General features: G+C 39.2%; 1 protein-coding gene across 2 annotated transcripts in view; it reads right to left on the bottom strand.

The window, feature by feature from the left end:
* LOC113026344 (alpha-1,3-mannosyl-glycoprotein 4-beta-N-acetylglucosaminyltransferase C) overlaps window positions 1-25,043 on the bottom strand; it is a 117,410-nt gene that overhangs the window by 59,142 nt on the left and 33,225 nt on the right. For both annotated transcript variants that reach the window (XM_026175017.2, XM_080304571.1), the window contains exon 3: window positions 10,952-11,035. The gene's annotated coding sequence lies outside the window, so the exon portion shown is untranslated. The remainder of the gene's footprint in view (window positions 1-10,951; window positions 11,036-25,043) is intronic.

Below are 25,043 nucleotides of genomic sequence, written 5' to 3'. Positions count from 1 at the left end.
CAGGTACACATGTGGTAAATGCAGACGACAGATACCGTGGCAGTGCCAGGATTGTGAGTGATTGCTGAAAATGTTGAAATGTACTCACTCACTTTTTATCATTATTTGTAAATATGTGTACAAATGGTTGGTTTTTTGTACTGTTTTCATCAATAAATGTCAGCAACAAAGGACATACAAAGGACATGTGTTGATTTCTCCCTAAGATGGCAAACTGAAACACTCCACTCCCCCACCCCCTCAATCACTCACCCCCACTCCCCTCTCTCCAGAATTCCTAGGTAACGACCTAATATACATATGAACGACTCCAGCATTTGACTGACTGCTCTCCGGCTTTTAAAGGTAGAAACGCAAAATGATGACTCCGCGGTCAATTTAGCCAATTTAGCTTCCACTTCCACCATTTGACTGCTCTCGGGTTTTATAGGTAGAAAGGTAGAAGCCTGGGGATGCTAGTGTTAAGCTATTTGAAGTCCCTGCCATTTCAGAATGTCAAATGCCTCATTTTCTGGAGAGCGCCACTTAAAAATGTTATAGGTTAGCAAAGCAACAGCAGCAACAACAGTTTACTCAAACTGTGGCACATACAGTACAGTGATACACGTATATATATATATATATATTAGGGGTGCAACAATACTTGTATCGATATTGAACCGTTCGATACAGTGCTTTCGGTTCGGTACGCATATGTATCAAACAATACAAAATTTTAAATGTATTTTATCAACTTTCCTTCTGATGATGCTGTCTGTGTTGAGCGCTCAGTGGATCTGCGCTCGACAGTGCAGCCTAGGCGGAGTAGTCGAACGCAGATTCACTGAGCGCAGGGGAAGCTAGCGAGACAGCAGTTAAGCTCTCCTTGCAACATGGCAAATTGAACCTCCCCTACCCTCATTCAGATCTGGCGTTTGGAACTATTTTGGTTTTCATGTGAAGTATGACCCTGAAGGTAAGCGCGTCATGGGCAAAAGTAAAACAGTATGTTGGATGTGCCACGCAATGCTCAATTACATGGGTGGGAACTAGTGTGTTAGCGCAGTTAGCTCGTTAACGTGTTAGCCGTCTAGCCCCACGCACGGGGCCCAGAAGAAGCGGATAGTATAGCTTTTATTTTGGAAAGAGCCATTTCTCTGTAATAAAGTCTCTTTTCCAAAGATGAGTGATTCCTCAATCAGATACAGGGCTCGCAAAATCTCTAGCCCGACGTCCCGGGGCTAGCGATTTTTCCAGTCGGGCTACCAAAATCTATCTCTTCCCTGCCCGTCAGCCTATCGTAGGAAGGAAAAATATATGTCAATGCTTTTGCATTCTTTCGGAAATGTAGCTGGGTAATTATGTCATTGGCATCGGTGAGCCACTGTCAATATGTGACATATTGAAATCGCGTTTGAATTTGCGCTTGTTTTTTGCTTTCACTTTGTAATCGCGCGAACTGTGTATAGAGAGCGACAGCACTGATCTGTGAGTGATGATAATTTGTGCACCAATTCCTCTGACATCGTCTTATCAATCGTTAGCTTACTATGCAAACATGATAAGTGAAATCTCCCGCAGCTTAAACATGTGAGAGGTTGATCGCGCAGAGAATCGCTGAGCTTATGTGAGTGCGTGTGTAAAAGCAGCAGGATATATATTTTAGTTCTGCTGAGCCAAATAAGACAGGTCAGGGTGAAGAAGTGACAGCCAAAGAAAAGTTTACCACAAAACGGAAAAGTTATGACAAATCAGACTATAAGGCAAAAAGAAAGTGCAGCTTTATGGTTTCATGGACAAAAGAATTTCTGTGGCTGCAATATGACGAGCTATATAACCGGGGCTGCACATAAGTGGTCCGCAGGTGCGCATTCGCTGTCAAAATAAAGAAAAAAAAACGCGCACAAGATATGAAGTTGCAACGCGTGTTTGCATACATAAGATTTTCTGGAGGAGGACAGACATTTGTTTAAAACTCTTAAAGATGTCGAAGAAGCTCCTTTAAGCACTTTGGTGTTCCTCTACCTCCAAAGAAATGTCAGAAGGAGTCCGAACCACAAAAGAAGCACGTATTCTCGAAAAAGTGGTTGCAGGAGGTGAGCTGGCTTCAAACAAATGATGAACGCACAGAGATGTGGTGCGGAATGTGCCGTGAAAATCCCACTCTAGCGGACAAAAACAGTGCTTTTTATATGGACGCAAACACGCGTTGCAACTTCTTATCTGGTGCGCGTCTTTTATTTTGACAGCGAATGCGCACATGCGGACCACCTATGTGCATCCGTGTAAATAACATAATGTTCTGCCGGGTGTGTTGTTGGTTTTCTCTCGATTTCTGAGTCGACAAGTGCCTTTGTTACTGGGACCAGTCATTAAGAAAGGCCCCCATTAGAACCCATGAGAAATGCAAGAAATGCATTATTGCTCAGTCTGCAATATCTGAAAACACCAATTGCAAATAACATACTAAAAATAAACCTGAAAATCAGTTTAAAACAGCGTACTATGTTGCAAAGAGTGAACTACCAATGGCAAAATTTAGCAGTCTTTGCAAACTTCAAAAAGCAAATGGCCTAGATCTTGGTTCCACTTGCCTCTTACCTGTGACTTCAGTGGAAATTTCAAATTCAGGATCTGACACAGACGGATTCATGTCCTACACAGTTCTTACAAGTTCATAGAAATTTCTGTTCAATTAGAACCAAGTATTTGAGTTGATGATTGTAATTTTTATACAATGTTGTAATTTGTTTATCAACAATTTTTTGATTAATGTTTTGTTTCCGTTACAATATTATACTTTAATGTATAATATTGTAATGGAAACAAAACAGGAAACAAAGCATCAATCAAAATATTGCTCTCTTTTTTATTCGGGCTACTTAAATTTATTTTGGGCTACCAAAAACTGAAGAGTCCCTGCGCGAAGGGCTACCGGGGATTTTGACATTTTGCGAGCCCTAAGATATATTTATTTTTTTATTACTTTTTTGTTTCAGCAACATTAAATTTAAAAACTGTACATTTGAGTTAAAATATATATTTATAATTTTAATAAATGACAAATTAAAAAGGTATGAACATTTTTTTTTGTATCGAAAATATATCGAACCGTGACACCAAAGTATCGAACTGAACCGAACCGTGAATTTTGTGTATCGTTGCACCCCTAGTATATATACAGTGGGGCAAAAAAGTATTTAGTCAGCCACCGATTGTGCAAGTTCCCCCACCTAAAATGATGACAGAGGTCAGTAATTTGCACCAGAGGTACACTTCAACTGTGAGAGACAGAATGTGAAAAATAAATCCATGAATCCACATGGTAGGATTTGTAAAGAATTTATTCGTAAATCAGGGTGGAAAATAAGTATTTGGTCAACAACAAAAATACAACTCAATACTTTGTAACATAACCTTTGTTGGCAATAACAGAGGTCAAACGTTTACTATAGGTCTTTACCAGGTTTGCACACACAGTAGCTGGTGTTTTGGCCCATTCCTCCATGCAGATCTTCTCGAGAGCAGTGATGTTTTGGGGCTGTCGCCGAGCAACACGGACTTTCAACTCCCGCCACAGATTTTCTATGGGGTTGAGGTCTGGAGACTGGCTAGGCCACTCCAGGACTTTCAAATGCTTCTTACGGAGCCACTCCTTTGTTGCCCGGGCGGTGTGTTTTGGATCATTGTCATGTTGGAAGACCCAGCCTCATTTCATCTTCAAAGTTCTCACTGATGGAAGGAGGTTTTGGCTCAAAATCTCACGATACATGGCCCCATTCATTCTGTCCTTAACACGGATCAGTCGTCCTGTCCCCTTGGCAGAAAAACAGCCCCATAGCATGATGTTTCCACCCCCATGCTTCACAGTAGGTATGGTGTTCTTGGGATGCAACTCAGTATTCTTCTTCCTCCAAACACGACGAGTTGAGTTTATACCAAAAAGTTCTACTTTGGTTTCATCTGACCACATGACATTCTCCCAATCCTCTGCTGTATCATCCATGTGCTCTCTGGCAAACTTCAGACGGGCCTGGACATGCACTGGCTTCAGCAGCGGAACACGTCTGGCACTGCGGGATTAGATTCCCTGCTGTTGTAGTGTGTTACTGATGGTGACCTTTGTTACTTTGGTCCCAGCTCTCTGCAGGTCATTCACCAGGTCCCCCCGTGTGGTTCTGGGATCTTTGCTCACCGTTCTCATGATCATTTTGATCCCACGGGATGAGATCTTGCGTGGAGCCCCAGATCGAGGGAGATTATCAGTGGTCTTGTATGTCTTCCATTTTCTGATGATTGCTCCCACAGTTGATTTTTTCACACCAAGCTGCTTGCCTATTGTAGATTCACTCTTCCCAGTCTGGTGCAGGTCTACAATACTTTTCCTGGTGTCCTTCGAAAGCTCTTTGGTCTTGGCCATGGCGGAGTTTGGCGTCTGACTGTTTGAGGCTGTGGACAGGTGTCTTTTATACAGATGATGAGTTCAAACAGGTGCCATTCATACAGGTAACGAGTGGGGGACAGAAAAGCTTCTTACAGAAGATGTTACAGGTCTGTGAGAGCCAGAGATTTTCCTTGTTTGAGGTGACCAAATACTTATTTTCCACCCTAATTTACGAATAAATTCTTTACAAATCCTACCATGTGAATTCATGGATTTTTTTTTTCACATTCTGTCTCTCACAGTTGAAGTGTACCTCTGGTGCAAATTACTGACCTCTGTCATCATTTTAGGTGGTGGAACTTGCACAATCGGTGGCTGACTAAATACTTTTTTGCCCCACTGTATATATTAGGGGTGCAACGATATTCGTATCGATATTGAACCGTTCGATACAGTGCTTTCGGTTCGGTACGCATATGTATCGAACAATACAACATTTGTAATTTATTTTATCAATTTTCCTTCTGACGATGCTGTCTGTGTTGAGCGCTCAGTGAATCTGTGTTCGACTACTCCGCCTAGGCTGCACTGTCGAGCGCAGATCCACTGAGCGCTCAACACAGACAGCATCGTCAGAAGGAAGAGCGCAGGGCAAGCTAGCGAGACAGAAGTTAAGCTCTCCTTGCAACAGGCAAATTGAACCTCATTCAGATCTGGCGTTTGGAATTATTTTGGTTTTCATGTGACGTATGACCCTGAAGGTAAGCGAGTCATGCACTAAAGTAAAACAGTATGTTGGATGTGCCATGCAATGCTTAATTACATGGGTGGGAACTAGTGTGTTAGCGCAGTTAGCTCGTTAACGTGTTGGCCGTCTAGCCCCATGCACGGGGCGATCGGCGGTAGCTCGTTAACGGAGATTTGCCGTGTTGTGGCGTTAAGGTCATTTCAACGAGATTAACCTGAAAGCACTAGTGGGAACACAACAAATATGACTGCACATTTACGCCGACATCATCCTAGTGCAAAGACCAAAACAACAAGCATGCTACTAACTTTAGCCGAGTCATTTAGACAGCTGTTAGCACATGATTCTCCTTATGCTGCTGAGAATATAGCCCAGAAGAAGCGGATAGTATAGCTTTTATTTTGGAAAGAGACATTTCTCTGTAATAAACTCTCTTTTCCAAAGATGAGTGATTCCTCAATCAGATACAGGGCTCGCAATATCGCTAGCCCGACGTCCCGGAGCTAGCGATTTTTTCAGTCGGGCTACCAAAATCTATCTCTTCCCTGCCCGTCGGGCTATTGTAGGAAGGAAAAATATATGTCAATGCTTTTGCATTCTTTCAGAAATGTAGCTGGGTAATTATGTCATTGGCATCGGTGAGCCACTGTCAATATGTGACATATTGAAGTCGCGTTTGAATTTGCGCTTGTTTTTTTGCTTTCACTTTGCAATCGTGCAAACTGTGTATAGAGAGCGACAGCACTGATCTGTGAGTGATGATAATTTGCGCACCAATTCCTCTGACATCGTCTTATTAATCGTTAGCTTACTATGCAAACATGACAAGTGAAATCTCCCGCAGCAAGCTTAAACATGTGAGAGGTTGATCGCGCAGAGAATCGCTGAGCTTATGTGAGTGAGCGTGTGAAAGCATTTCAGTTCTGCTGAGCCAAATAAGACAGGTCAGGGTGAAGAAGTGACAGCCAAAGAAAAGCTTACCACAAAACGGAGAAGTTATGACAAATCAGACTATAAGGCAAAAAGAAAGTGCAGCTTTATGGTTTCATGGACAAAAGAATTTCTGTGGCTGCAATATGATGAGCTAAATAACCAGGGCTGTACATAAGTGGTCCGCAGGTGCGCATTCGCTGTCAAAATGAAAAACACGCACAAGGGTTAGGGTTAAATTTAAAAACTGTACTTTTGAGTTAAAATATATATTTATAATTTTAATAAATGACAAATTAAAAATGCATGAACATTTTTTTGTATCGAAAAAATATCGAACCGTGACACCAAAGTATCGAACCGAACCGAACCGTGAATTTTGTGTATCGTTGCACCCCTAATATATATATATATATATATATATATATATATATATATATATATATATATATATATTTATATATTTATATATTTATATATATATGTATATATATATATATATATATATATAGTAGTTGGTACGAGACATAGTAGTCGTTTAATCTAATTGTTTTGAATTTTTATTGATACCCAAGGCAGGTAAATAATTGTGTTCTCATCTTATGCAGCCATCTGCCACCAGATGGAGCATCACTGTTGAGAAACGCCATGAATCCTTTAATCTCAACGGGGCCTTTTTGTTAACACTATTATCTATGGAGTTAAATCAGGGCCATAATGTTTGTGTAGTTAAAAGAAAAATTTGAAATCAAAAATATGTAAACTGAAAGCAAAAGTCACATTTTTCGAGTGAACTTTGAAAAAGAAAGAGTTGGATTTAAAATAAAATCAAACGTTTTGAATATTTGTATTAACTGAAAACCCAATGGTTCTTTTATCTATAATTTCTCTGAGTAAACTTTATTTAAAATTTTTCAGTAATCTTTTTTTCATTATTATTATTTTTAAAAAATCTATTCAGTCTCAGATTACATTTTTTCAGATTCAGATCTTTTAAATTAATGTACAAAAAAAAATTCTTCAGGTTCGGATCTTTCTCTCAGCTTCAATTTTTTTTTTCACTTTCAAATCTCTATTTTTCAGTTACAGACTTTTGGCCCTGTTTTGGCCTGGTGGGCGTGGCTACACAGAGAGGGGCGGGGAATCATGAGTGACAGCAGACCGCTGCAGGCTCAAGATGGTCCATTTTTCATGTTGCCTTCAGGAAACCTGGGAATGAACATAATTTATCAAACACCTCCTGCACTGTATTATTTGATAATGTTTAGAAAACATGTCATGCATAACTGCTAAAAGTCAGTTACTAAAGCTCTTTCAAGCAGTAATGTGTACAAATTACGCCGTAACTGATCAATTATGAGACATTTTCCCAGCCACTACGTGAGAAGTGGTCATTTCCCATGCTCTCAAAGTAGCGCGGATTGTATCGGGTGGGGGCTGCTTTTAACTTGTCCCTCAGTGAACGATGGCGTCGTCTTCCAACAACACTGCTGACGCGAACAATCAGGTGAGTTTTTAAGTTTGGAACAATTACACTGCAGTCTGTGAATACTACGAATTTAAGAAGTGGCTATTGTTACGGTTCATTTTTCGGCTATTCTGTTTTTTTATTTTATAACGTTTTTTGCTAGCTCAACAGAAACGCCTCGCTATCATTTTCGGCTGAAACTTACTTCGAAAGGTAAAGTAATATTAACAATTTGATCCTTCCCCAAAAATATGGAAAACATTTTAAAAGACTCCATAACTAATCGGGCTTGGGATGCAGTCTTCATCACCTGCGCTACAGCAATTTATTGCAAGACTCTCATCCATCCATTATCTGGTTCTGTTGAGCTAGCATTTCAGCAAAAAACGTTATAAAATAAAAAAACAGAATAGCCGAAAAATTAACCGTAACAATAGCCACTTCTTAAATTCGTAGTATTCACAGACTGCAGTGTAATTGTTCCAAACTTAAAAACTCACCTGATTGTTCGCGCCAGCAGTGTTGTTGGAAGACGACGCCATCGTTCACTGAGGGACAAGTTAACAGCAGCCCCCACCCGATACAATGCGCGCTACTTTGAGAGCATGGGAAATGACCACTTCTCACGTAGTGGCTGGGAAAACGTCTCATAAGATAAGATAAGATAAGATAAGATAGAACTTTATTAATCCCTCGGGTGGGTTCCTCTGGGAAATTCGACTTCCAAAAAGCACAGCAACGACCGAAGTTACAGTTACAGAATTGTTATATATATATATATACACACACACACACACACACACACACACACACACACACACATATATAAATACAGAGACAAATATAAATAAAATATACAAAGGGGATAAATAGAATAAATAGGAATAAAAAATAAAAATACAAGTGAATTGCACATTTCAAGTATTGAGTCTATTGCACTGTTGACTATTTACAAAAAGTATTGCACAAGGTATTGTACAGTGAGGTGAAGAGGCACTACAGCTTAGTTGTTCCCCCCTCCTTTGTCCTCCTGTTTCCCCTCCCTCTCCCCTCCAGAGAGGAGTTAAACAGTTTGATGGCGTGTGGGACAAAGGAGTTTTTAAGTCTGTTAGTTCTTGTCTTGGTTAAGACATTGATCAGTTACGGCGTAATTTGTACACATTACTGCTTGAAAGAGCTTTAGTAACTGACTTTTAGCAGTTATGCATGACATGTTTTCTAAACATTATCAAATAATACAGTGCAGGAGGTGTTTGATAAATTATGTTCATTTCCAGGTTTCCTGAAGGCAACATGAAAAATGGACCATCTTGAGCCTGCAGCGGTCTGCTGTCACTCATGATTCCCCGCCCCTCTCTTTGTAGCCACGCCCACCAGGCCAGAACAGGGCCAAAAGTCTGCAACTGAAAAATAGAGATCTGAAAGTGAAAAAAAAAAATTGAAGCTGAGAGAAAAATCCGAACCTGAAGAATTTTTTTTGTACATTAATTTAAAAGATCTGAATCTGAAAAAATGTAATCTGAGACTGAATAGATTTTTTTAAAAATAATAATAATGAAAAAAAGATTACTGAAAATTTTTAAATAAAGTCTACTCAGAGAAATAGATAAAAGAACCATTGGGTTTTCAGTTAATACAAATATTCAAAACGTTTGATTTTATTTTAAATCCAACTCTTTCTTTTAAAAAGTTCACTCGAAAAATGTGACTTTTGCTTTCAGTTTACATATTTTTGATTTCAAATTTTTCTTTTAACTACACAAACATTATGGCCCTGATTTAACTCCATAATTATCACTACTTCAATTAAAGGCTAAACATTAGATTTCGGAGACAACCATCATAAACAAGCTTTATCTGAAAGGTGGATGGGCTTTCCCTTAGCGATAGAAAGAGGAGTTCAGTCGTTTGGGTGGAGCACAGAGTAGAGCCGCTGCTACACATCGAAAGGAGGCAGCCGAAGTGGGCTTTTCCTGGGTAAGGTGTTCTGACTGGGCATGTCCTACTGGTAGCAGGACCCATGGTAGACTCTGGCCCCACTGGCTCAACATTTCCCCAGATAAGCTTGAGGAAGTGGTTAGGAGATCCTTCTTCAGTTTTCTGGAAAGTAATTTGTCAGATTTTATAATACTTTTTTTTAATTTTACAATATGCTAAATTTTGTGGTAACATGTTTTCATATCGTATTTAACATCTGTCTATTTAAATTTGCTTTTCATTTTCTGAAGTATAACGAGCAATGTTGATACTGCATGTGAGGTGCCACACAATTAAGAAGCATGATTTGTTATTAAAGAATTAATAACAAAGAATTAAAGAATGATTAATGGGTTAAAATGCCTTTGTTTAATGAATTTTTGGCATTAAATGGTTCTCAGATTTAGTAATAGCATATGTACATATATCAGTTATTATATCACTTAAAAAGACAAGAATTAGGTGCAACAGTTTGGCTTTTTTATTGTAGAGTACACATTGTTACAGTACCAATAAACTTATCAGTGTCATATAATCATAGTAACATCAGTATCTCATTCAGAGAATCATGCACACCTGTGGAGATAGCTAATAGCTCGATGCTACTCTAAAACTGAGGTGATAAACTTCAATTGTGCACTAGCCAGTAAGGAATAATAATAATAATAAGGAAGTAAACACAGCTGATTTAACAAGTGAAATCCCAGTATATATTAATGAAAAATCACACCACATGTGCACAAACACAGATTTGTCTTGTCACGTTGTTTTGCATTCATATTTCAGAATCAAATTAAGAGGCCACTTTGGGTTTTTGCATTTCACCTAAACAATAAGTACTTCCTTTTCTTTTTACCAGGTTCCTGTAATCTTACACCATCTATCTGCAAAAAGCACTCCAGTGAAATAAACTAAAATGTAAACACCACAAGTGGAATATGTTGTCCTGTACAGAAGAGCAATGCGACCGTCGATATGGCTGCGGGTTTACAATTGTTGTACTTGGCGACTGCTGTCTGTATCACACAAGTGTGAAAAGCAATAACACCACCAAAGTGCAACTGTTCGCGGTCAATATTTTCTCTCCCTGATAAACCCTCTGGGCAGAAGCGCTCCTTAGTCTAGCCAACGCAAACACAGCTTTGCAGCTTCAATCTGTCACACAGTATGAATATGGAGCCAAAAATAAATAAATAAATATTATCATTGCAAATCCTTTTCTTGTCACTGTGCATTCTCAGTTTTACAAAGGAATCATCGAAACAAAGTTTAAGCACTCCCAAAAATGTTTCCGATTTCTCCTAAAACTAAATTAGCCTTCATTGCTCCTGAGCTGCGAGTCTGATTTGCTTTACCTTTTCTAATGTCACTGCTCTGCAGGGGATTTACATTTACTTTGACTAGACACAAGCACACTGCAGATTTGCGACACACATGCAAAAACAAAAAAGGCATTTAAACGCACCTTGTAAAAGTCAGATGTGTCTGTAGGAGAAAGTCTGCAGGTTGACATGGACGGGATACATGAGCACGTCTACCTCAGCTATATCTGGAAAAACAAAGACACCCAAAATGCCAAGGTTATTTCACACATCATTTACAGCATGTAGCCTTATGCACACATCAATATAGAGAGCAGTGAGTTATCCACATATCCTATAATGCCATAATGATGGAAACAGGAGTGCGTGGGAAACATGAGATTTACAAAGTTTACAGAGATACTGTTCCAACTTACAGCACCCACACAGCACTCATGCACACCTACAGACACATGCGTTAGCACCCCCCACCCACCGTCCACACACACACACACACACACACACACACACACACACACACACACACACACACACACACACACACACACACACACACACGCACATATGCACACACAAACATACATACAATAAACAAGCATTCAATTCCCAAAGCAGCTATAAGGCTCAACACACTCTGTTACCCAGTGGCTTACTTTTAAAGATGAATCTCAAGAGTCCCCTAAGGAAAACAGCACTTTGCCAGGAGATGTCCAGGAACGTTAACTGTCACCGTCTCTCTCCACACTCAGACACTGACGGCTGTGATGAGAAGGTGCAGTGCTCCCACACTGAGGCAGGGTAATTGGCTAGAGATGATGGGCCATAAACATACATCACAGGGGCGGCGAAGCGCCAAGCAGACAGCTAACTAAGATTCTCCTTTGACTGCATGGCTCTTGTTTGTTGTATGCACACGTACACACATGCTCCTCATTGTCTTCCTTTCCCTGGATATTCACGCTCTTTGAACACAGGGGCTAGCCTCCAATTTTCATAGCTCAAAAAAAAAAAAAGATCCTGCCATTCTCTTTAATCTATCACCATAAACCTGATATGGCACATTGTATATTCTGTTCAGACCCTTTCACCCATTTCTTGGCATCATGACCATACCCAGAGGATGCTCTTTCCTGGCATTATCATCCACTGATATATAATAGGCACTACCCATTCAAAATGCATCATCACCATAACAGATAGGATGCCCTCTGTCTCACCATTACTACCACTACACAGTGGAGGATAATAGGCTATGCGCTCCTGAGGTGCTATCGCCACGGCACAGACTTTCCTTCTATTACCATAACACTTCTGTCATAATAAGCTGAGAGAGCCTCGCAGTCATGACCACAGCTCTCTGAGAGGAGGTCAGTCATGTCATACTGTTTGCTCACACGCTGGTAATTGGGAGAAATAAGGCTGGGTAAGGAAGTAGCAGTGGAGCTGCCCTTTCTTCTCAGTGTTTGCTGTGCAAGGCAGCTATGATGCTATGATCCAGCAGCGCTGCTCAGCCGTTTGTTGTGTTTTAAAAAGCAGTGAAATAAAGTCAACAAGGAAAACAGTGCCAGCTAATTTGGCTCGCAAAATTGCAGCTGTTTGCGACATCTTATGACGCTCCCTCATATTGGACAGCTCCTATGAAACAGAACTCCCCGTCCTAATGCCGTAAAATGAAATGGGGGAATTATATCAATAAAAATATACTTCATTCATCATACGCTTCTTTTCTGGGTTTTACAGATTTAGTTTGACAGATTTGCATGACCACATTTTTCTTCCTGGACACGCGACAACCTAAAGACCCCTTCACTCTCTCAGCAGACTAGAACTTCAAGGGGAAGAGTAAAACTGATGGCACGGAGTGGAGACAGGGGGGTACAGGCAATGTGCTCATTATTCAGAGAGACACTCGAGGCCACAGGAACCGGCACACTTCATTTTTCTTGTCAAACTTTGACTGGCTTAATGGCATGTTCACAGCAAGCGGTGAGACAAAGAGATGGTGTGGCCAGGCCAGCATGTGGAAGTAGTGTCAATCACAACACAGGCCGCCATCGTAGTGGTGGATAGCCTACATTCTTTTAAACGGTAGATCGCCTGAGTTGCCAAAGCTCCTGAACGTGACATTGTGGCAAATAAATATGTCTCGTCTGTCAGGGAAGGAGAAGGGAAATATAGTAAGGCTAGTTTTCAAAGAGCAAGCTAAAATATGGTCTCAATTATACTCGTAACTACTGAGAGGCACAGATGCTCCTATTGTTCCTCCCATTCCACATCTTTCTGAACCCTATGTCAATATTGCCTTCATTACTGGTGCCATCGATATGGAAGGCAGCTGCCAGAAAACCCGGCTGTATCCACAACCCATCATCCAAACACCAATTAATCATCCGCCCAGCAATTACACAATATACCTTTCACTAATTTCAAACACAGTGATTCTTTTTCTGTTTCATTTATATACAAGAAGCTCTCATGTTTGCAAGTCATGCAAAGCAGTCTCTTTCTGTTCTATATATTCCCTGGACTGGAACTGTATTTTGATCAGAGAGATGATGGGGCAGGTGTTTTGGTGCGGCTTCATGTCAGCGAGAAGCCTCATTCCATCGCAGTCCAATCTCTAGGCATGGCAGTGGGCTGCTGTGTCAGACAGCCTCTTTTGTTCAACTCCTAATTGGGATAATTTATTGTTCTAACAGGAAGAGCAGCTGTGGCTTTACGGCGTAGCACCAATTAAATCCAGATGCTAGAGTGAAAAGATGGGGATGAACGTGACTTGGGGACCAATCGCTAATATTAATTCAGATCCCTGTGAGATACATGTAACAAGCTGGGATGAGAGATTCTTTTCAACACATTGCTTTTGGGCTGATACTGAAAATGTGCAATTTTGAGGGAGATTCGTGAAAATGGTCACGATCAGATCTCTCAGACATTACGAAAGATTTCGAACAATGAATGAAATTATGTGCTAGATTAAACAGAAACGAAGATCTCGGGGACAAGGACTGTGGCTGCAGCGCATGAACAATCACTGGATTCTGAAATCTTGCTCTAGTTTAACAGTTGTTAAAGAAGTTTTTCCACCCAAAATGGCTCCGACACAGGATCAGGTGAATATGAGCGTGAGATCTGGGGAATAAGGGGAGCAACTGAGTGAAATCAGGTCGCTGTAAAGATTTCTCCAGGGCAGGTCTAACCCCGCCATACTGTGCTTGGCCCGCCTGCCTCTTCAGTCGAGGCTCTTTAGACGAAGAGCCCTGGGGACAGACACAAATGTGAGTAACACAGAGAATGGAGGCAGCATGAGGTCAGCACCTCAGAGCTGCAGCTCAAATGGTAATCGCAGATACATAGTGACTCCTTAAGGCTTAAAATTCAGAGGGAAAAGAGAGCAAATAGTGAGAACATCCATAGAAAGAGCCTCCTTTTGTTTCTTAATTTGACTTCGCTCTAAAGTTTTAATGAAGTGTGCTTTGCAGCTATTTACTGTAAACAGGAGGTATGACATGTTTAATATCTAAACTGCTTACATAGAATTGCAAATTTCTTCAACAACAAGAAACTTTGCTTTGGATTTTGGTTGTAAAATGCAAAAAGAAAGAAAATTCTCATCTTTGAGGAACCATTTTAAATATTTCTCTAGCACAAAATGGTTAAGGAGTATGGTAATATGTAGAGCACAAGGTAAAATCTAGGCAGAGCTCGTTTCTTTCTGTCCATTTTAAGACGGTAGTACCTTGTGAATACCTTGTGCTACCATGATACACTAAATATCCCCATAAAGCTAGCCTTCTCTTCTTTCCAGAACTGTTTGAATTTTTTCTCTAAAATTTTGTCTCGCTTCTAAAATAAAGACTTCAGAATGACTCCTTGACAGCCATTCAGCCACAAACAGTAGATGGATCAACTGAAAGGCCAAATGGATCTCTTTGGCTCTGTGTCATGGCTGTATTTTTTTCTATTTCTGTGAGAACAGATACTGTTCATCTGCTGTTCTCATTGTCCAGATTCCTCAAATTTTTTAAGAACACACTGCACACCATTCATGCATGTCATGTCAAGTTTTCAGCTAATAGCTGTTTGGGATTCACATTCATGGTGCAAAAATGATATTTTATGCCTTTTTATCTCATGTATAATATATTTAACTAAATGGGAACAACATATTTCATGGAAGTGGCTTAACAAACAAACATATGGCTGAAAATGGCCAGGTACGAGGACTGGATTGAAAAGAAGTGAAAAAGCAGCCATTGTCTGAAGAAAAACTTTGAAAGACTATCACAAAGCTTGCAGGATTACTGCTCAAGATCATTTTTTAAAAATCTGTCTCTGTGTTAGCAAAATATAAAATACTTAGGCTTTCACACAATCCTTCGGTTTTTATGCCCGTCTATGCAGACAGCCATATTTATTACATCAAAATTATGCTAAATCATGCTGCTTTTATAGATGTCACCTGTTACATAATCCACATTCCTCATTTATAACCTATTACTGGAACAATTGCACTGCAGTGGATAGTTAACTATTACTGTGTATTGATGATATTAATAATTAGCTAAAGAAGATGGCTTTGGGCGCTGGTTCAGCTCAGTTATGAGCAGGTGCCCATATACCGCATGGCTGAAAGCAGCCGGCCCTGGTTCCAGTCCGACCAGTGGCTCTTTGCTGCACATCTTCCCCTCTTTCTTTCTCTACGCTTTCCTGTCAATCTTCTCTGTTTCTATCAATAAAGCCAGTTAAAAGGCCAAAAAAAAAAAAAAAAATCCAAGGCAGGTATTACTAGTGTCAACGAGTAGGAGAAACAAAGTTTAATCAGTTAGTTTCAAATACTTTAATTAGTTATACTTCATATCCCTAAACCTTTATCACCAGCTCCAGTCAATTTGATTATGTATTATTACTTTATTTTTAGTTTTTAATTTCATTCATTGATTTTGCACAAATATCATCATATAAAGTGATTAAAGAAGGTGTGATAAAATGCAGATACCACACAAGGCAGTAATCTTTGAGAATTTCGAGATGCCTGAAGACTGAATGAAGCTGACCTGATAATGACTGGATCATATTTACAACATGGCTGAATGGTTCTCCTTCTAGAAATTAAAGATGGAAGGAGTTCATGATATTGTACACCTCTGTAACATCTCCCGCTAAATGCATTCTTGCCACGCAGCTCCTGTGTATTTCATTACATTCTACATTGTACAACAGACTTCAAACCCCGAAGACAATATCAAATAGCTGTTTGCAGTAGCCTTGACAACAGTGGCTGTTTTCCATCTCCGACTTAACCTCTCTTCTTTTCTCTCACTTTCTTAGATGTCGTCAGAAGTGCCATAAGTTGTCCAAATAGCAAGAAACCTTAGAACTTTATGAGGATAAAGAGCTCTGACCCAATTAGCCGTCTTTGTTAAATAAAACTCCACCGGCCTGCATTTAAACCACCACATAGCCCTCTGTTCACCTCCCCTGCTTGTGTTTTTACAGTACAAAGTGATTACAGATTTAATTAGCTGAGGACCTTGCTTCAGGGAGTCTCCTAAATCCATATTGATATTTCTGCAGTGTTCAGAACAAGAGGCCTGGACTCTGTGAGGATGACTTACGAGGGTGGCGGCATAAAAATATAATGACGATGTGATTTTCAACTTTTACCAGGCTCTGTTTACTTTTCCCTCTGAGACTAATTTTACAGTAGTACGATGCAGCGAGAATTATGCAGCGAGCAAAGAGCAGTTCAATGCCATCTTGCAGCAAGAGTCGTGGATTTTAACAAATCTCCTGTCATGAAAGCTCGTTTTCTGCTTTTGACACGTGGAGAAATTTAATGTAAGTTTATATACTTCAATTCTATATTTATTACCTTTGCCAAGTGGGTTAAGGATTTGTTAGCGTTTAAGTGTGTGTGTGTGTGTCTATCTGTAAGCTCAAAAAGCTATGAATGAAAGGGATATCGAGTGAGGTCATGTTAACAATCCATTAAAATTTGGCTTACAGCCAATTTCTTCAAGGTTAGCTTAATGATTTATTGGTTTTTTTTATGACTTAAAAACTATGATTCTTACAAGTCAGGTGTATATTGCCAACATGAAGAAAGTATCTTATAATATTTAAAGTATGATGTCACATTTGACCTCTGACCTCCCCTTTATGGTCAACAGACTGATTTAAAGGTCAACATGATATTAATGCTATACAGAACTATTTTATTTATCTATTTTATTTATATTGACAGCATATAGGCATGCTGGGGTATTATGATATTATGGGGTCTCTAAATATGTAACTTTAGACCTCTGATTTCATCTTCGAAGTCAAATAAGGTCAAACTTTTATAAAAACAAAAAATGTTTAAACCTATGCGTCAAATTTAGCTGCCTTTGATTGTATTGGCAACATTTAGGAAACTATGCTAATATATATTAAACAGAGAGAGACTATGGCTATGATCTCAGCTGTTAAAGATAATAATGGACGTCTTTTCTTTAAACCTAAAGAAATTAATACAATATTTAGTAACCTTTATAAAGATCTTTATAGCTCGGAATCAAGCATTTCAGAGAGTGATATAAAGAAATCTTTGTTATCTTTAAATCTTCCTAAGGTGACAGTGGATCAACTGAAATATTTGGACGCTCCCATTACCGTTGAAGAGATAGTGGGAGTTATTAAACACCTGCCCTCTGATAAAGCACCAGGCCTGGATGGATATACGGCTGAAATTTATAAATCTTTTCCAGAAGATCTAGCGCCACTGCTTTTAAACACTTATAATGAATCTTTTCAAGAGGGTAGGCTCCCACCTTCACTATCTGAAGCCATCATTACACTTATCCTAAAGAAGGATAATGACCCCACTGACTGTAAAAGCTACAGACCGATAAGTCTGACCTCCTATGATAGTAAGATTTTATCTAAAATTCTGGCTAATCGATTAAACCGGGTAATAACCTCTCTTGTACATGTAGATCAAGTTGGTTTCATAAGCTCACGCTCTTCAGCTGATAATATTAGGAGGTTAATTGATATTATGTGGGCGGTTCAGGACAGCCATTCTCCCATAGCTGCGATTTCGCTGGATGCCGAAAAGGCATTCGACAGAGTCAAGTGGAGATATTTATTCGCCACTTTGGAGTGTTTCGGTTTTACCAAAAGCTTTATTAATTGGATTCAGCTTATATATGTACACCCCAAGGCATCAGTACTCACAAATGGAATAATAGGGCCTTCTTTTGAACTAGGTAGAGGAACCAGGCAGGGGGATCCCCTCTCTCCATTTCTTTTTGCTCTGGCCCTTGAGCCGTTGGCAGTGGCTATTCGTAGGGAGCCCAATTTTCCAGGTGTCAGTATAGGGGGAGACTGTCATAAACTGATGTTTTACGCCGATGACATTTTGCTTTTTATATCAGACCCAGAAAAGTCTTTAAACTCCTTGCAGGCAATAATAAATACGTTTTCAGCTATTTCTGGTTATAAGGTGAATTGGACCAAATCAGAGGCCCTTCCGTTAACTAGTTATTGTCCTAGGTCACTTTTTCAAACCTGTATGTTTTCCTGGCCTCAGAAGGGCATTAAGTATTTAGGCATCACCTTCCCGCCTCATTTGTCAGACCTGATAAAGATAAATTTTGAACCTTTACTCAGCGATATGAAAATTAATATTGAGCATTGGTCTCAGATGTATCTCTCAGTGTGGGGAAAGGTAAACGTAATCAAAATGGTATGTACACCTAAGTTCAATTATTTGTTGCAGGCTCTACCAATTCATGTTCCTTTGAAATACACCAAACAATTTGACCAGCTCTGTAAGGCATTTATATGGAATAATAAAAAGCCTAGATTGAATCTGAGAAAACAGCAGAAACCAGTGGACAGAGGTGGGTTAGGGATGCCTAATCTACTTTTATATCATTATGCTTTTTCTCTTTGGCATTTGGCACATTGGTTCTTACCCCCTGAGAAAGCGCCTCCTTGGTTTTCCATTGAAAGTACTGCTTGCTCGCCATTTACACCATTATATAGCTTATCAACTAATTTGTCCCCCCGTATCCAATCACATCCGGCACTTTCTCATTTGAAAGAAGTATGGAAAAGAATGTCCAAATTATTCACATTTGATCCATATCTTAACCAATCTGCTGGTATTTGGTATAATCCCCAACTTTCTATTGCTAAACTACCCTTCTTTTGGAAGCTCTGGTTTCAGAGAGGTATAACAGTGTTGGGGGATCTTTATAAAAATAGTATATTTAAATCACATGGAAAACTTGCAGAAGAATATGATTTACCTAGACAGGAATTTTGGAAATACCTGCAACTAAGAAATTTGATGGCCAATACATGTGGTTCATTCGCAAAGTTCCCTTTAAGCTGAGACTTTCTGGAGGAAATAAAAAAAACCTTTGGGCGTGGACAAGAGGCATCAGCTTATTACAAAATGCTTTTATTAGCTTCTGATCCTAACACACTGTCCCTCAAAAGAACGTAGGAAATGGACTTAAATCTCAACTTTACAGTGGAGGAATGGAATGGCATCCTCAGGAATCTGAAAAAAATGTCACGCGAATTGTGTTCAAGATTGGTTCAATTTAAGATTTTAAATAGAGTATACTGGACACCCTCACGGTTACATAAGGTGGGTCTAGCGACTGATGATGCATGCTGGAAATGCCAGCAAGGAAGTGGCACACTTTAACATTTGCTCTGGGGGTGCTCCAAAGTCCAAGATTATTGGATTCATATTCACACTGTAGTAGAGAAGGTTGTAGGTCAAGGGGTCCCATTTATGAACAGTCTTTATGTATTAGGAGACCCTTCAGCTTTGAGTCACTTATCCACTTCTCTTGCTCATTGGGTACAAACGGCGATTATGCTGGGGAGGAAGCTGTTGGTGGAAGAGTGGAAGGCCTCATCGACTCCTACCTTCTCTCAGTGGTATACCTCTTTGGGACAAGTGGCAGCTTATGAAAGATTATCATATAGACTGCTAAATAGACTGGACGACTATAATGATAAGTGGGCTAACTACTTTCTACATACAGGTCAGTGACGTATCCAGCTAAAGTAGTTAAGGTCGGACTAAATAGGATAGCTGTAATCTGGTCTATGTGAAATGTTGGCATCTTTTTTTTTTTTTGGGGGGGGGGGGGGGGGGGATGGAAATATGCATTGATTCTCAATTTGTTCTGTTGCTGTTACTGGGAATGTCCATTCTGCTATCTTTTGGGTGTTTTTTTTTTTTTTTTGGGGGGGGGGGTTGTATATTAAAATCTAATCTGAGTCATAAAAAAAAGGAAACTATGCTAATATATGAGGACTCTAAATATCACGTTATAGTTTGCATTGAAATATCATGTGACATTTAACCTCGGATCTCATGTTTACATTTCACATCTGCCTGTAATGATGAGAGTATTGTTAAGCGAAAGTGGATGGATAGAAGACTAAAGCACCTGCTAAAAAAGCACAGCATCTCTTAGCAAAACATGATAGTGTCAAAAAGGTAATACTGCTGTTTGTGTACATGAATACTATTGTACTAAATATTATTTGACAGTCAGAAAAACTTTGAAGCTAAATATAATTAAATTGGAAGTATATTTACTTGACACCCAACAGGTTCCCAGGAAACCTAAAAGTCAGAGTTAAGTCAAAAGGCGAATGGTCGACTGCTATTTTTATTTGGTGAAAAGTATATATTGACAAGATGTCCTGATAGCAGACCTCACCAGCCTTTCATGTTAAACCATGGAAGCCTCGAAGCAAAGAGAGCAGCAGCAACAAAGCAGGCATCAGTGACAACAGATGTGACAATGATTACAACAGATACAGATGCAGTGGGTTGCAAAGTGAGTTGCAGATGCACAGCAGCTGTAAGCAGACTAAAACAGCTTAAATAGCACACCTATTGGCTCAGGTTCCTACCTGCTAAACAATGGACGTTGGATAAACGTGTCTATATTGTGTCCGTTGGTCCATGACCAATTCTGGACATCTAGATGACATCCGAACTTCGCAATTTGGACATGCAACCATGACACAGCCTCGACATCAAGATGTTCAACATTTGAACTTTGGACTGGGTAATTTTTTTGGGCATCATGTGGACGTCTATGACAGGTGCAGGAAATTTACATGATTAATAAATGTAATATTTTTTATTTACAAATATCAACATTGTTGTTTTCAACATGATGCATATGAATACTGATTTTGTATAAACAAACAAGAACTATTATGTGTTAGGCTATTGATTTATTCAGTATATGTGGGTTTTTGTTTTTTATCTGTTATTTCACATCTTCCTGTTGTTCTTTAACTGGTTTATTTATTTTTATCAATCAACTTATAATTTGTAATAATAATGGTAAAATAATCACGATGAAAGTTTTCAGAAAATTTTTTGCAATTCCTTTTAAAAGGAGTGCAATATGTTTAATACATTTAAAAGAGCATTTGCATTATACATGGCTCATTTTATTGTGAAGAGCTTTGTAAGAGGAAGTGTGTGTGTTTGTGAACAGTAGCAGGACTGAGAGAAGTTGCCAGGCACATTATGAGAAGTTTGTGCAAGTGTGTATGTATGAACTTGACTATCTGCTCGACAGTCTTTGTCGATGCTCAGCAGGTTGGTAAAATCACACCGACCAGCTGCTCACTGTTGTTTTAGCTCAAGAAGCCGCATCACTTTGTGCAGTGGGCATAAAGTAAAACAAGAGGTTTGAGTTTATGACATGAAACATATCTGTATGCATTTACACACTAAAGGAAATGTCAGGTCTCTTAACAAAAATCAGTAGATTAAATGTAATTTCATGAGCCTTTACACAAAATGAAATAACTGAAACTGTTGCACACACTGTCAAATGTAAAACTTTATTTTACAGAATGTCTTACACACAGTACTTACATACAGTAATGTGCAAATCTCCTGAGTCAACCCTCTTTCTTTAGATTTTGCTTCCAAAAAGCCACAAAGTCTCATAATTTTTTATTTATTTTTTTGATAACTGCTTCTTTACTCATTTTAGTCCATTCTGTGTACCTTACCACTGTTTTTGGTTTAAGCCACTTAACACTGCCCTATAGATCATTCAAGAAAAAGCACCTAAGTCAAGGAATGAACTAATGTTGTGTCTATGCATAATGGACAACTTGGCAAAGAACCAAATAAAAACTGTATCTCTAGGTACTTCTCTGTTGTCCATATCTTTAGTCTATGAAAAACGATAACAGTTTGACAGTGATAAAATAGTACTTTTGCATTTACAATGAGTACCCATCCATCCATCCATTCGCTACCGCTTATCCTTTTCAGGGTGGCGGGGGGCGCTGGAGCCTATCCCAGCTGTCATAGGGCGAGAGGCGGGGTACACCCTGGACAGGTCGCCAGTCTGTCGCAGGGCTAACACACAAGGACAGACAACCATTCATACTCACATTCACACCTAGTGGCAATTTGGATTATCCAATTAACCTTTCCCCACAAACTGCATGTCTTTGGACGGTGGGAGGAAGCCGGAGTACCCGGAGGGAACCCACGCAGACACGGGGAGAACATGCAAACTCCACACAGAAAGACCCTGGCCCTGATGGTGGAATTGAACTCAGGACCTTCTTGCTGTGCGGCAACAGTGCTAACCACCGTGCCACCATGCTGCCTGCCAATGAGTACAAACTTCTATATTATATATTTTGCTTTATATGTTTAGTACCATGCATGTCTGCAGGTGTTTCAATAAATCACAGCAGGTAGTTTCCATTTTATTAGCAAAATATAAAAAAATGAAAGATGACATGAGATTTTTGCACATAATTCCTTAAAAAAAGAGCTTATGATCCTGTGGTTTGTTGTTGTTAAACCTTCTCACATGAATTTTTATAGAAATCTAAACTGGAAAAATTGTTATTTATATTGAAACCTTTTTGGTTGAGTTACTTCCTTATTTCTGGGATAGATGCCTATATTTAGATAAGATGCTGTTAAGATACTATCACTATACAAGAGAATAAAAAGGTAGAAAATGTTGAATTCTTTACAGAGACGCACCAAATCAATAATTCCATAATTCAGGGGCAAGGTGCAATGCAGCTTTAGAAAGAGGTCAGACTTTTTTCACTAGACCAATCCTGTCTTGTTAATATGAATTCTATTTCTATTTTATCGTGATATTCTGTAATTAAACCTGTAATCCGACTGGGTGTGTTTGGCTGAGTTTTTTGACTGATGATGTAAGACAGGGAAATGTTGGAAGTCAGGTACAACCGATGTCGAATATATCATCCGTTTTGAATTTAAACTGAAAATGTTCCCAAGTTGCTATTATCGCAGCACAAGAGGGATGGCAAAAAGCATCTCAATGAACAATTTTACCATGAAAACCTTCAGAGAATAGTAATAAAAATTCATATTTGAGATTTACAGCTAAAATATTCACTAATATGCAGTATTTTTCTTTGTTTAACATCACATTCACTCAGCGATGAAATGTGAAAGCAGCATGCTGTGGGCTTGTTTTCATCATGTACTGAGCCTCTATAATACAGTGTTGAATGAAAGACCAGCGGAGCTCTGAGGTAAAGTGCCAGCGCCAGAGAGGAAATGAAAATGAGGGTGGTGACTATGGAAGTGTCAAGTGCTCCTCGTCAAACTCCCTGCACATACTATGAATATTTCACTGCTGAAACACAGCAGCCTTTCACCCCATGCTGCACCCCTGGAGACAGACAAAGACAAACAAAAGAAGACAAATAGACTCTGTAGCTACATACGGTATATAGATAACTATAGATGGGGAGTAAGATAAATGCATATCTATTTCCCCCAACTACTTCACTACGTGGATACCTGTCTCAGGCTTCATCTTTCAGCTCTAGAACTTGAGGCAGGGCTGACAGGAAGATAGCTGACAGCGCTGCCTTCCAGCACCAACAGGGGCTGTCTCAGAGCTCACCAACATCACAAAAGCAAGTAACGCCCTGAACAGTATTGCAGACTCCTCTCAAACACAGAATACATTCACTCATACAGATTATGTGCATGCAGATTACGTCCTTTACATCCACACATCGAGACAAGTAATGCAAAGACTGTACAAGAAAAAGGGAACATGACTACATTCAAGGTACTAAAGAAATTTTGAGACAATGTTGATGATGTTGAAGTGACACGGTTATCAGTGCAAATAATAACTCATCACTACAAGAACTGTAAATCACAGTACACAATGCTGGCAATGTTTTCTTTTTGCATACACCGTCCTGCTGGTTTTGTTAGATAAAACCTCTTGAAACTATAGGGATGTATCATCAGGCCACAACTGAAATCTACAGTTGTGCTTCTTTTTTTTTTTTTTTTTTTTGTGTGTTTGTCCCACTTAGATCTTTCAGCTCATCAAACACATTTAAATATCAGACAAAGATAACGCAAATAAAAACAAAAATGCTGTTTCTAAATGAAGTTGTTTACGATTAAGTGGGAAACAAAAATCCAATCTTACATGGCCCTGTGTGAAAAAGTGATTTAAATATTTAAATTTGCTTTATGAGCTGAAACATTAAGTGTGACAAACATACAAAATACAGGAAATCAGGAAGTGGGCAAACAGTTTACACACTATCTATACTAACTACCTGTACTACTTCAGTTTGATATATTTGTTCTAATCAATGAACCCTAATCCTTGTGAGGACCATAAATATATTGATCAGATTTACAGATGTGCCAACCAGCAGCCTGAAACTGCCATATGTTTACCTACACCACAAACTGTCAGCTACTTTAGACAGTTTTTTTCTTTTTGTACATATTTGTACAGTACATGCTCATCAAACAACTTACCAATGTTTCTGGTAGAATCCATCACAAAAAGTACCACATTTAAGTGGGAACTGATATTGAGACAATATTACTAAGACAAACATGAATGATGTACATTAGTCTATGCCATAACCTGAAAATCCCAACCCAAATATAATCATGCTCCAGTAATTGAAAAACTCCTTCTTAACCGAAAGCAGTAAATGCAAAACAGATACTGAAACTGTTCAACTCAAGCAGTAAGTAACACATAACAAAACCTAATCCTATACTTCTTTGGGGACAATGTCCCAGTATTGAGGCAAAATATGCTTCCTTCTGCTGTGAATGCGATCTTCAAAAGTTGCCACAGTGCTACAATTAATTTCTAGCCACTGCCAGAGCACTTGAAATCCAATTTTCTC

This window comes from Astatotilapia calliptera, chromosome 7 (genome assembly GCF_964374335.1).
Source record: "Astatotilapia calliptera chromosome 7, fAstCal68.1, whole genome shotgun sequence".
Taxonomy (NCBI): domain Eukaryota; kingdom Metazoa; phylum Chordata; class Actinopteri; order Cichliformes; family Cichlidae; genus Astatotilapia; species Astatotilapia calliptera.
Note: the sequence above shows the minus strand (reverse complement) of the source record. Positions and strands in the feature narration are given on the sequence as shown.